This window comes from Neomonachus schauinslandi, chromosome 2, assembly GCF_002201575.2.
Source record: "Neomonachus schauinslandi chromosome 2, ASM220157v2, whole genome shotgun sequence".
NCBI lineage: Eukaryota > Metazoa > Chordata > Mammalia > Carnivora > Phocidae > Neomonachus > Neomonachus schauinslandi.
This window is the reverse complement of record NC_058404.1, coordinates 100,484,879-100,497,756: the sequence shown is the minus strand read 5'-3', so window position 1 is coordinate 100,497,756 and position 12,878 is coordinate 100,484,879. Positions and strand designations below refer to the sequence as shown.

General features: G+C 34.4%; 1 protein-coding gene across 2 annotated transcripts in view; it reads left to right on the top strand.

Moving 5' to 3' along the window:
• The window catches only part of SPATA5 (spermatogenesis associated 5), a 340,134-nt gene that overhangs the window by 106,086 nt on the left and 221,170 nt on the right, over positions 1 to 12,878 (top strand). The gene's annotated exons all lie outside the window — the stretch shown is intronic.

Genomic DNA, 12,878 nt, shown 5'->3' with positions numbered 1-12,878 from the left:
AGTGTCTAGAGCAATTACGGTAATGGCAATTTTTCTATTTGTGAAATGTTTTACCCATTCTTAAATTAAATTTAGATTAGTTTATGTTAATAGAGTGTGGTTGTGTGTCATGAGCTTTCAGCATCTAAATATGGCATTTGAAAAACTCCTTGAGGGGCATCTGGTTAAGCATCTGCCTTCGGCTCAGGTCATAATCCCAGGGTTCTGGGATTGAACCTGCATCAGGCTCCCTGCTCAGCGGGGAGCCTGCTTCTCCCTCTTCCTCTGCCCCTCCTCACTGCTCATGCTCTGTCTCCCTCTCTGCTCACTCTCTCGAATAAATAAATCTTTAAAAAAAAATTAAAAGCTCCTGCCTTTTTTTTTTCTAATCTGTGAATTAAAATTTAGATTCAAAATGAAAAACACAAATGGTTTTTAGGGTTGTTTTTTTTTTTTTTTAACTGATAATTTCATGTAAAAAGTGCTTATAATGAAGCTGATGTATACTATTCTTTCAGCTTTAAATCTGTTAATTTGTATAGTAATTTATGTTCACAACATTAATCCAAGGCTATAACATACTGAAATTCTCTTTGAATTATATGATGAAAATTCATATATATTTGGAATGTATTCAAATTTTTTCATTTCATAAGATTTGAAAAGTTAAAATCTATTCATGTGTTTTAGTAATAATCTATATTTTTTGTTAACTCATTTTCTTATCCTCTAGTGTAATTGTTTTAATTTTCCTCTCAAATATTACCACATATGAAAGTGTATATTGAATGGTATTCAAATTCAGTACTAGCCCTGGCTAAACCCAACATCGATAGCCATGAGATTGCTCTTGTTTTTCTAGAAAAGATTCTAAATGTTCTATGTAGTATGATCATTCATGGTTATAGTTAGAGCCACTTCTTCATTACTGATAGGGTAAGTGGTCATCTTAGTCTAGTTTATTTAGTTTCATATATTCTGTCCAAATTCTTGATTTAAATTAATAGCAGATGTAATGTATAGTTCTTGAGTCAGTCTTTGAGGAACTATTCTGTGTTGTTTATTTTGGAAAAGAAAGTAAATGTGATGTTTTCTTTCTGCCTTCTAGATTCTAAAGTCCTTGAGGGAATAGGGACTGGCTTCATAAGCTTTTCATTTCCATTTCCTAAAAATGTTCCTGGCCTGCTAGGTAATGAATGTTTATTGAATGAATAAGATGAATCGAATTGAATGAATTGTTGCACCTTCTAATGAAATTATTTCCCTCATTTTTCCTCTGACCCTCCCCCTGCACTATACCACAGTGGCCTTTGCCTAATCAGAAACGAAATCTAGTAGCTATTTGAGGGTTTTTTTTATTTCTCAGATGGCCCAGCTAATACATTAACATTTATAGTAAGACATCTAGCAGTCTTAGTAATTCATTGGAAGAGGAAGGGAGAGTGTATAGGACATAGCTAAGGATGGGTTCTCACATTATTTGAGCATAGCTTCTAGCAGCGGAAGGCAAAGAAAGCAATAGCACATGTAAAACTAGAGGTGATCTGGGCTCAGGATCTTTTCTTTTGCTGAAAGTAGGCTATTCACTTGGCGCTATTCATTATGTTACACAAACTTCTCTAGGTGGGACACAAAAATTAGAAGAATTTTGCCATTATTGAGTAGCAGAGTTAGGTTAACATTTTTTAGTCTTATGTGTTAACGCTATCCAATGCTAGGGACTGAAACCTTCTTATGAATAAATCCAGACAACTTTTTTTATTCCTTTACTTGACTCAGCAGCATTTGACACAGTTAACTTCCTCTTTCCTGAGACACTATCCTTTTACTGTTCCAGTTTTCCTTCTTCCCTCTCTGGCACCCTGCTGTGCCCTCAGTTGTGTTCCTCCAAAATTTATGTGTTGAAGTCCTAACCCCCACATGATGGTATCTGGAAATGGGGCTTTGGGGAGGTAGTTAGGTGTGGATGAGGTCATGAGAGTATGGTCCTCATGATGGATTAATGCCCTTATAAGAAAAGACATCAGAGATCTTGCTCTCTCTTTCTCTCTCCCATATCCATGAGGATATATCAAGAAGGCCACCATCTTCAAGCCAGGAAGAGTGCTTTCATCAGACTCTACCTATCCAGAATTACAAGAAAATAAATTTCTTTTGTTTAAACAGCATTGTCTATAGTATTTTGTTATGTAGGTGTGAGCTGACTAATACACACGCCTTCTTCTTTGCAAATTCCTCTACCACTTCTTTTTTCTTTTAAAATTTTTAAAATTTTAATTCCAGTGTAGTTAATATACAGTATTCATTTCGGGTGTACAATACGGTGATTCAACTCTACCTCCTTGTTCATTATTCATGTATCTTTCATCACTCATTGTACACTTTTCTACTTGCATCAATCTTTTTGGCAAAGATTCCAGGATCTACATTTCTGCCTCCCACCTCTTTCTTTTATGTCTAAACCTCAAGTTGTTTTATTGGCATTTCACATCTAACATGTTCACACTTAAAGTCTTTTTTACCCAGTGACTCAATGGAAACATTGGTTTAGCAGCCCTATTGATTGTATCCTCTTAATATTTTTCATATCTATCCACTTCTTTTATCCCTGTTGCCATGATATTTGTTCATACAACTCTCTGTATTGGATTACTGAGAACTTGTTCTAACTGAATGGCTTCAAAATAGCTTAATATTTTTTTATATATTTTTCTAAGTAAACTTTATTTTTTAGAGCAGTTTTAGGTTCACAGCAAAACTGAGTAGGAAGTACAGAGTTCCCATATACCCCTTTCCCCCCCCACATGTATAGTCTGTCCACTGTCATCATCCCAAATTAGAGAGGTACATTTGTTACAGTTGATAAACGTACATTGACATCACCCAAAGTCCATAGTTTACATTAGGGTTCACTCTTGGTGTAGAACATTCTATGGGTTTTGACAAATGTATAATGACGTGTTACCCATTTTGGTAGCATACAGAGTACTTTCACTGTCCTAAAGATCCTTCATACTCTATTTGTCCCTCTTCCACCTTTAACCCCTAGCAACCACTAATCCTTTTATTGTCTCCATAGTTTTACCTTTTCCAGAATGTTACATAGTTAGAATCATGTAATATGTAGCCCTTTCAGATTGGCTTCTTTCACTTAGTAATATGCATATAGGGTTCCTGCATGTCTTTTCATGGTTTGGTAACTTTTTTTTTTTAAGCATTGAGTAATAATACATTGTATGGATGTACCAGTTTATCTATTCACCTACTGAGGCACATCTTGGTTGTTTTCTGGTTTTAGCAATTTTAATAAAGTAGCTATAAACATCCATGTACAGGTTTTGATGTAGCTGTAAGTTTTTGACTCATTTGGGTAAATCCCAAGATTCATGATTGCTAGATGATATGGTAGGAGTATGTTTAGTTTTGTAAGAAACTTCCAAACTGTCTTCCAAAGTAGCTGCACCATTTTGTAATCCCACCAGCAGTGAATGAGAGTTCTTGGTTTTCCACATCTTCATCAGCATTTAGTGGTGTCAGTATTTTGGATTTGGGCTATTTTAATAGGTATATAGTAGTATCTCATTGTTTTAATTTGCAAGTTCCCTAATGATGTGATGTTGAGCATCTTTTTATGTTTACTGCCATCTGTATAACTCTTTGTGAAAGGTCTGTTCAGGTCTTTTGTCTACTTTTTTAATTGGGCTTTTCATTTTTTTAATTTTTGAGTTTTAAGAGTTCTTTTTATATTTTGGATATCAGTCCTTTATAAGACCTGTCTTCTGCAAATATTTTTCCCCAGCTTCTGGCTTGTTTTCTCATTCTTTTGATAGTGTCTTTTGCAGAGCATATGTTTTTAATTTTAGTGAAGTCCAGCTATTATTTCTGTCATGGATCATGCCTTTGGTGTTGTATCTAAAAAGTCATTAGCATTGCCAAGATCATTTAGATTTTCTTCTCTGTTATTTTCTAGGAGTTTTATAGTTTTACATTTTGTATTTAGGTCTGTGATCCAGGTTGAGTTAATTTTCGTGAGGAGTGTAAGCTCTGTGTCTAGATCCTTTTCTGCACGTGGAGGTCCAGTTCTAGCAGTATTTGTTGGCAAGAGTTTTTGGTTGATGCCTTATTTCTATATAGACAGTCATTTCACTTGCACACAAACACAGTTTTATTTATTCCTTCCCAATCTGTATATCATTTCTTGCCTTTTCTTGTACTGTTGCACTATCTGGGACTTGTAGTACATTGTTGAAAAATAATGGTGAGAGGGAACATCTTTGCCTCATTGCTGATATTAGTGGGAAAGATTTTTGTTTCTCAACATTAAGTATGATGTAATAGGTTTTTTTGTAGTTATTTTTTTTTATCAAGTTGAAGAAGTTCTCTTTATTATTAGTTAGCTTTGTATCATGACTGGGTGTTGGATTTTTTTTTTTTTTAATTGAAGTATAGTTGACATACAATGTTAAATTAGCTTCAGGTATACAACATAGTGATTCCACAAATTTTATGCATTATGCTGTATTCTCCACAAGTATAGCTACTGTCTCTCATCATACAATGCTATTATAATACCATTGACTATATTCCCTGTGTTGTACCTTTCATTTACATTACTTATTCATTCCATAACTGGAAGCCCACTCTCTTCACCTACGCTCCTTCACCCATTTTGCCTGACCCCCTCTTCTCTGGCAACCATTAGTTTATTCTCTGTATTTTTGGGTCTGTTTCTGCTTTTTATTTGTTTGCTTATTCATTTGTTTTGTTTTTAAGTTCCATGTATAAGTGGAATCATATGGTATTTGTCTTTCTCGGACTTATTTAACATAATACCTTCTGAGGGTCCATTCATGTTGTCACAAATGGCAAGATCTTACTTCTATCATGACTGTGTAACATTCCGTTGTGTGTGTGTATGTGTGAGTTTTCGTGTGTATGTACATCACTTGGGTTGCTTCCATATCTTGGCTGTTGTAAATAATGCTGTAATAAACATAGGGGTGCATATATATTTTCGAATTAGTGTTTTCATTTCCTTTGGGTAAATACCTAGTAGTGGAATTACTGGAACTGGATCAAATGGTATTTCTATTTTTAATTTTTTGAGGAACCTTTATACTGTTTTCCACAGTGGCTATACCAATTTGCACTCCCATCCACAGTGCATACAAGGTTTCCTTTTTATCGACATCCTCACTGATACTTGTTCTTTCTTCTGTTTTTAATTTTAGCCATTCTGACAGGTGGAAGGTGATATCTCATTGTGGTTTTGATTTGCATTTCCCTGATGATTAGTGATGTTGAGCATCTTTTCATATGTCTGTTGGCCATCTGTATGTCTTCTTTGGAAAAATGTCTATTTAGGTCCTCTGCCCATTTTTTAATTGGATTATTTGTGTTTTTTTGGTTTTGAGTGTTTTGAATTCCTTATATATTTTGGATATAACTACTTATCAGCAATATCATTTGCACATATCTTCTTTCATTCAGTATCATTTGCAAATATCAACTCCCATTCAATTGCCTTTCTGTTTGTTGATAGTTTCCTTCACTGTGCAAAAGCTTTTTATTTTTATAGTTTATATATAGTTTATATATATGTTATAGTTTATTTTTGCTTTTATTTCCTTTGCCTTAAGAGATGTACATAGAAAAATGTTGCTATGACCAATGTCAAGGAAATTACCACCTATGTTTTCTTTTTTTTCTAGGAGTTTTATGGTTTTAGGTCTTACATTTAGATCTTTAATCTGTTTTGAGTTTATTTTTGTGTATAGTGTAAGAAAGGGATCATTTCATTCTTTTGCATGTTGCTGTCTAGTTTTCCCAGCACCATTTATTGAAGAGACTGTCTTTTTTCCATCGTATATTCTTGTCTCCTCAGTCATAGATTACTTGACCATATAAACATAGGTTTATTTCTGGGCTTTTTAATCTGTTCTATTGCTTTATATGTCAGTTTTTGTGCCAGTACCGTGTTGTTTTGATTCCTACAGCTTTGTAGTATATCTTAAAAATCTGGAATTGTGGTATCTCCAGCTTCGTTCTTCCTTTGTAAGATTTCTTTGGGTATTTAGGGTCTCTGTGGTTCCACACAAATTTTAGGATTATTTGTTCTAATTCTGTGAAAAATGCTCTTGGTATTTTGATAGCAATTGTATTAAATCTGTAGATTGCTTTGGGTAGTATGGACATTGTTTTTCCAATCCATGAGCATAAAATACCTTTCTATTTGTGTTGTTTTCAATTTCTTTCATCAGTGTTTTAGTTTTCAGAGTACAGGTCTTTCACCTCCTTAGTTAAGTTTATTTCTAGGTATTTTATTCTGTTTGATGCCATTGTAAATGGAATTGTTTATTTCCCTTCCTACTACTTTGTTATCAGTGTGTAGAAATTCAACCAATTTCTGTGTATTAATTTTGTATACTACAATTTTACTGAATTCATTTATTCTAATCGTTTTTTTGGTGAAGTCTTTAGGATTTTCTGTGTATAGTACCATGTCATTTGCAGATAGTGACAGTTTAACTTCTTCCTTATCAATATGGATGTCTTTTATTTCTTTTTCTTGTGGACTGCTGTGGCTAGGACTTTTCCGCCCTGTGTTAAATAAAAGTGGCAGAAGTGGACATCCTTGTCTTGTTACTGATCTTTTTCACCATTGAGTATGATGTTAGCTGTGGGCTTTTCATATATGGTTTTTATTATGTTGAGGTATGTTCCCTTTAAACCCACATTGTGGAGAGTTTTTATCATGCACAGACTGGGTGTTGGATTTTGTCAAATGCTTTTTCTACATCCATTGATATGATTATATGATTTTTTGTCTTTTAGCCTGTATGATATGATAGATTACGTTCATTGATTTTTTTTTTTTTTTTTTTTAAAGATTTTATCTATTTATTTGAGAGAGAAAGAGCGTGCACATGAGTGGGGGGAGGAGCAGAAGGAGAGGGAGAAGCAGACTCCCCGCTGAGCAGGGAGCCCGACGGGGGCTCGATCCCCGGACCCCGGGATCACGACCCGAGCTGAAGGCAGACGCTTAACGACTGAGCCACCCAGGTGCCCCACGTTCATTGATTTTTGAATGTTGAACCAGTGAACCATACATGAGATAAATTCCACTTCATCACAATGTACAAATTTTTTACACATCGTTGAATTATACATACATTATTTTACTTTGTTGAATTCAATTTGCTAATATTTTGCATATTTATAGAGTTACTGGTCTGTAATTTTCTTGTAATGTCTTTGTCTGGTTTTGGTATTAGGATAATGGTGCTCTCATAGAATGAATTAACAAGTATTCCTTTTACTTCTGTCTTCTAATAGAAATTGTAGAGAATTGGTAAAATTTCTTCCTTAAATGATTGTTAGAATTTACTGTAAACTCATCTGGGTCTGATGCTTTCTGTTTAGAAGATTATTAATTCTTTTTTATTAATTCTTGATTCAGTTCTTTAATTGATATAGGTCTATTCAGATTGTCTGTTTCTTCTCGTGTAGGTTTTGACAGATTGTCATTTCATCTAGATTATCAAGTATGTGGCCATAAAAGTTTTCTTATATTTCGTAATTTAGTTGACTCTTGAACAATGTGGGGGTTAGGGGTGCTGACCCCCTGTGCAGTTAAAAATCTACATATAATTTTGACTCCCCCAAAACTTAACTACTAATAGCCTACTGTTGACCAAAAGCCTTACTGATAACAGAAACAGTCAACACATACTTTGTATATGTATTATATACTATTTTCTTACAATAATGTAAGGTAGAGAAAAAAATGTTAAGAAGATCATAGGGAAGAGAACATACATTTAAAGTACTGTAATGTATTTATCAAAAAGAAATCCGCTTATAAGTGGACCTGTGCAGTTCAAACCCGTGTATAAGGGTGAACTGTCAATCCATAATGAAACTTTTAAGGTCTGTGAAACCTGTAGTGATGCCCCTTCTTTCATTTGTGATATTAGTAATCTGTCTTCTCTTGTTTTTCTCAGTTATCCTGGCTATAAGCTTATCGTTTTTATTGATCTCTTCAAAGAATGAGCTTTTGCTTTTGCTGATTTTTCTCTTTTGACTTCCTGTTATCAATTTTATTTCTGCTCTAATTTTCCTACTTTTTTCTTGTGTTTACTTTGGATTTAATTTGCTCTTTTTTTTTAATTTCCTGAGGCGGAAGCTTACTGATTTTAGATCTTTCTTTTTTTCTAATATATACATTCAGTGCTCTAAATTTCCCTTTAAGCACTACTTTTACTACATCCCATGCATTTTGATTAGTTGTATTTTCATTTTCATTTAGTTTAAACTATTTTTTAATTTTTGTTGAGATTTCTTCTTTAATCCATGTATAGGAGTGTGTTTTTTAATCTCCATGTATTTTGTAATTTTCCAAATGTCTTTTTGCTATTGATTTCTAGTTTAATTTCTGGTCTAATAGCACACATTGTATGATTTCTGTTCTTTATAGTTTGTTAAGGTAGATTTTATGGCCTAGAATGTAGTCTGTCTCGGTAAATACTCCATATGCTCTTGAGATGAATATGTATTCTGCTGTTGGATGAAGTAGCATTTGGATAGCAATTATATTGAGTTGGTTGAAGTTGCTGTTGAGTTCAACTGTGTTCTTGCTGATTTTCTGCCTGCTAGATCTGTCCATTTCTGATGGAGGAGTGTTAAAATTTCCAACTATATGAGTGAATTCATTTCTTTCTCCTTGCTGTTCTATCAATTTTTGCCTCACATATTTTGACACCCTACTGTTAGGTGATGCATATTAAAGATTGTTAATGTCCTCTTGGAGTATTGACCCCTTTATCATTATATAATACCTCTCTTTATCGCTAATAATTTCTCTTGGTCTAAAGTCTGCTTTGTCTGAAAGTAATATAGCTGCTCCAGCATTATTTTGATTAGTATTAGAATTAATTGTGCATCTTTGTCCATCCCTTTACTTCTACTCTCTATATCTTTATATTTAAAGTGGATTTTTTGTCGACAACATATAGTTGGATCTTGTTCTTTGATCCACTCTGACAATGTCTGTCTTAACGATGTGTTTAGACCATTGATGTTTTAAAGTGATTATTGATATAGTTGTATTAATACTACCATATTTGTTACTCCTTGTTCTTTGTTCCTGTTTTTGTCTTTGACTATTTTTCTGCCTTTTCTGATTTTAACTGAGCATTTTATGATTCCATTTTCTCTCCTTTCTTGGTGTATGAAATATGTATTTCTATTTTTTCCCTTTTTTTTCAGTGGTTGTCCTGGAATTTGCAATATACATTTACAGCTAATCTGCATTCACTTTCAAATAACACTGTTCTGCTTCACAGGTAGTACAAGTACTTTATAATAACAAAAATTTGAATTTCTCCCTCTAGTCCCTTGTATCATTTCTGTCATTCATTTCACCTATACATATGCTATAGTCACTGAATACATTGTTATTACCATTATTTTGGACAAACTATTATCTGTTAGATCAATTAAGTTGAAGTTTTTATTTTACCTTCACTCATTCCTCTCTAGTGCTCTTTCTTTATGTAGATTCAAGTTTCAACCTATATCATTTTCCTTTTCCTAGAACAACTTTTTTGAGATTGATTTTTTTAAAGAGAGACAGCATGAGTGGTGGGGAGGTGCAGAGGGAGAGAGAAAGAGAACCTCCAGCACACTCCCTATGTGGGGCTCAATCTCAAAACCCTGAGATCATGACCTGAGCCAAAATCAAGAGTAGGAAAACCGACTGAGCCACCTAAGTGCCCCTCTTGGAACAACTTTTTAAAACGTTTCTTGCAAGGCAGTCCTACTAACAACCAATTCCCTCAATTTTTGTTTGAAGAAGTCTTTATTTCTCCTTCATTTCTGAAAGATAATTTCAGAGAATATAGAAATTTAGGTAGGTGTTTTTCCTCTCTCAACACTTTAAATATTTCACTCTACTCTCCTTGGTTGTGTGGTTGCTGAGGAGTTATCTAATATAATTCTTATTTTTGCACCTCTACAGTGAACTGTATTATTCCTCTGGCTTCTTTCAAGATTTTTTTTTTTTTTTTGTCTTTGCTTTTCTGTAGTTTGAATATGATATGCCTAAAGGTAGTTTTTTGCCAGGTATCCTACTTGATGTTCTCTGGGCTTCCTGGATCTATAGTTTGGTGTCAGACATTAATCTGGAGAAATTCTCAGTCATTATTGCTTCAAATATTTCTTCTATTCCATTCTCTTTTCTCCTTCTGGTATTTCATTTGCATATATATATTACGCCTTTTATAGCTTCCATAATTCTTGGATATTCTCTTGTTTCTTTTTTTTTCTTCAGTCTTTTTTCTCTTTGCTTTTTCATTTTGGAAGTTTTTATTGGCAAATAATTAAGCTGAGGAATTTTTTCCTCAGTCATGTCTAGTCTAACAAGCCCATCAAAGGTATTCTTTATTTCTGCTATAGTGTCTTGATTTCTGCCATTTCTTTTTGAGTGTTAGAATTTCCACCTCTCTGCCTATGTTGCCCCTTTCTTGAGTGTTGTCTACTTTGTCTGTTAGAACCCTTAGCATATTAATCATAATTTTAAAAAATTTCTGACAGTAGCATTTTTGCTGGTTATCTGGTTCATTGGTGCTTCTTCAGTTTCTTCAATTTGTGTTTTGTTTGTCTTTTAGTATGCCTTGTAATAGTTTTGATTTTGTTTTGTTTTATTTTGATAGATGGACATGATGATACTGCATAAAAGGAACTATGGGAAATAGGCCTTTGGTGATGTAGTAGTAAGAGTATAAGAGGCCAGGTGTTCTTTGGTCCTATGATTAGTTGTAGTCTTTTAGTTAGTCTGTGTTACTGGACTGTGAACTTCACAATTGCTTTTTAGTAACTTTCCTTCCCTTAGAGTAATACAGGATGGCTGAGAGGGCTGGAGTTGGGTATATCCCTTCTTCCAGCTCAGTTGGGTTCTGAGAAACCTGTCATAGTTTAGGCTCTGGTAAAACAGTTTCTCTTGAAGGCAGGACTTGTTAAGAAGTACAGAATAACCTGGCATATTCAAAATAGCTACTTTTCCCTTCCTCCTGCCACATGCACAAGATTTTCCTCAGGTCTTCATTGTGAGAACCTGGTATGGCTTCTGGAGGTAAAGTCACAAAAAATGTAAGGGTCCCTCAATGATTGTGTTTTCTGGAGTATTTAACTCTTGTTAAATACTTGTCCACACTGCCTCCAGAAGTTCATCATTTACATTTCCAGTATCCTTACCCCAGCACTGGTTCCTGTGGAGGTTTCTGCTTATTGGTTTCTTTGTATCCAGCTTGTCTGTCTCTCCAGTTTGGGGGGCAGTGGTTTGTCTTATTGCTAAGGTCTAAATGTTTGTGTCCTCCCCAAATTCATATGTTGAAATTCTAAGAGGTGGAGCCTTTGGGAGGTACTTAGGTCATGAAGGTGGAGACCTCATGAGTAGGATTTGTGTCTTTATAAAAGAGGCCTCACAGAGCTTACCCACCATCTTCATGTGAGGACGTGAAAAGGTGTCAGTTATGAACCAGGAAAAGACCCCTCACTTAACCATGCTGGTGCCTTGATCTTGGACTTCCCAGTATCCAGACTGAGAAATAAATTTCTATTGTTTATAAGCTATCTAGTCTATGATATTTTGTAATAGCAGCCTGAACAGATGAAGACACCTGTGATCTCACATCTCAGAAGGGTCTAAAGAGTTGTTATTGGACTGGAAAACAGACCAGTATTTCCGTTTTATAATCTGTTCTCCATACTGTAGCTGTAGTGGTCCTCAAAAACATGAATCTAATTTTGTCATATTTCTAGTTGAAACTTCCTATTTACGTTAGGATAAAATCCAAACTCAGTAATTTGGATAACAAAGCCTTTGTTATCTAGCCTTGATTTCTCTCTCTACATTGATCTTTTGCATTTTTCACCTTAACTTCTGTGCCCAGCTCTCCTGAACTGATTTCCATTTTCAGTGTTCTGTATTCTCCTTCTCTCTTTTCCTCTTAAACTGTTTGGTTCTCACTCATTTTTCAAGGTTTAAGTTAGAAACCATCTCCCTGGACAGCCCACCTTGACTTTCCCAAAATCTGTTCGATGTGACCTTCCTTAGTGTCTGAAAATATAGGATCACAACTAATTAGCATAGTAGATATAATTAAAGGCCTTAGATATAATCAGTTGGCAGCCTTAAATATTTAGGTACTTGTAGTTATTATGAAGGAATCCTTAGAGCTTTTGCTAACAGTGTTTCTGACAATTAAGCTCTCATGTGGAAGAGTTACATTATGGAGGATATTTTTTGAAGGGTATATAATCCATTTATTCAGAATGTTCAGAGTTTATTCTTACAATCAGATTAGCAAATCCATGCACCTGCCAATTAGTTATTTGCAAGAATTAGTGCTAGCCAAAATAAATCTCAGTGGCTTCTCTGGTATTCCTTCGTCCCAAACGTTTTAGACATTAAATTGACAGTCTGATTTACATTTAGACAATAAATTGACAGTCTGATTTACATAACAACCTCATGTGTGTTTGATTGATGTGAGTTAGAGGCTACTCTCCCTGTGTATACACTACATCAAGTTTTTGAAGTTGTAATGCATGTTTAGATCTACATTCTGTTAAAAATCCTAATTATCTAATTAAATATGTTACATGATGATTATACTAAGGTACACTTGCTCTGTCATCAGTGACAGAGATATGAGGTGTGTACCTTCTATCCTCTTTTCCTCTTCTCCCCCTCACCCCATACATCTGGTTGAGTTTATATGTTTACTACACTTACAATGCTGTTATACTCTGTAATTGTCCACTCAGATGTTTATTACATATTTCTCAATTCTGAACTGTTCTTAGTAAATCCCAGCTGGTGCTAATGAGAATTGTTA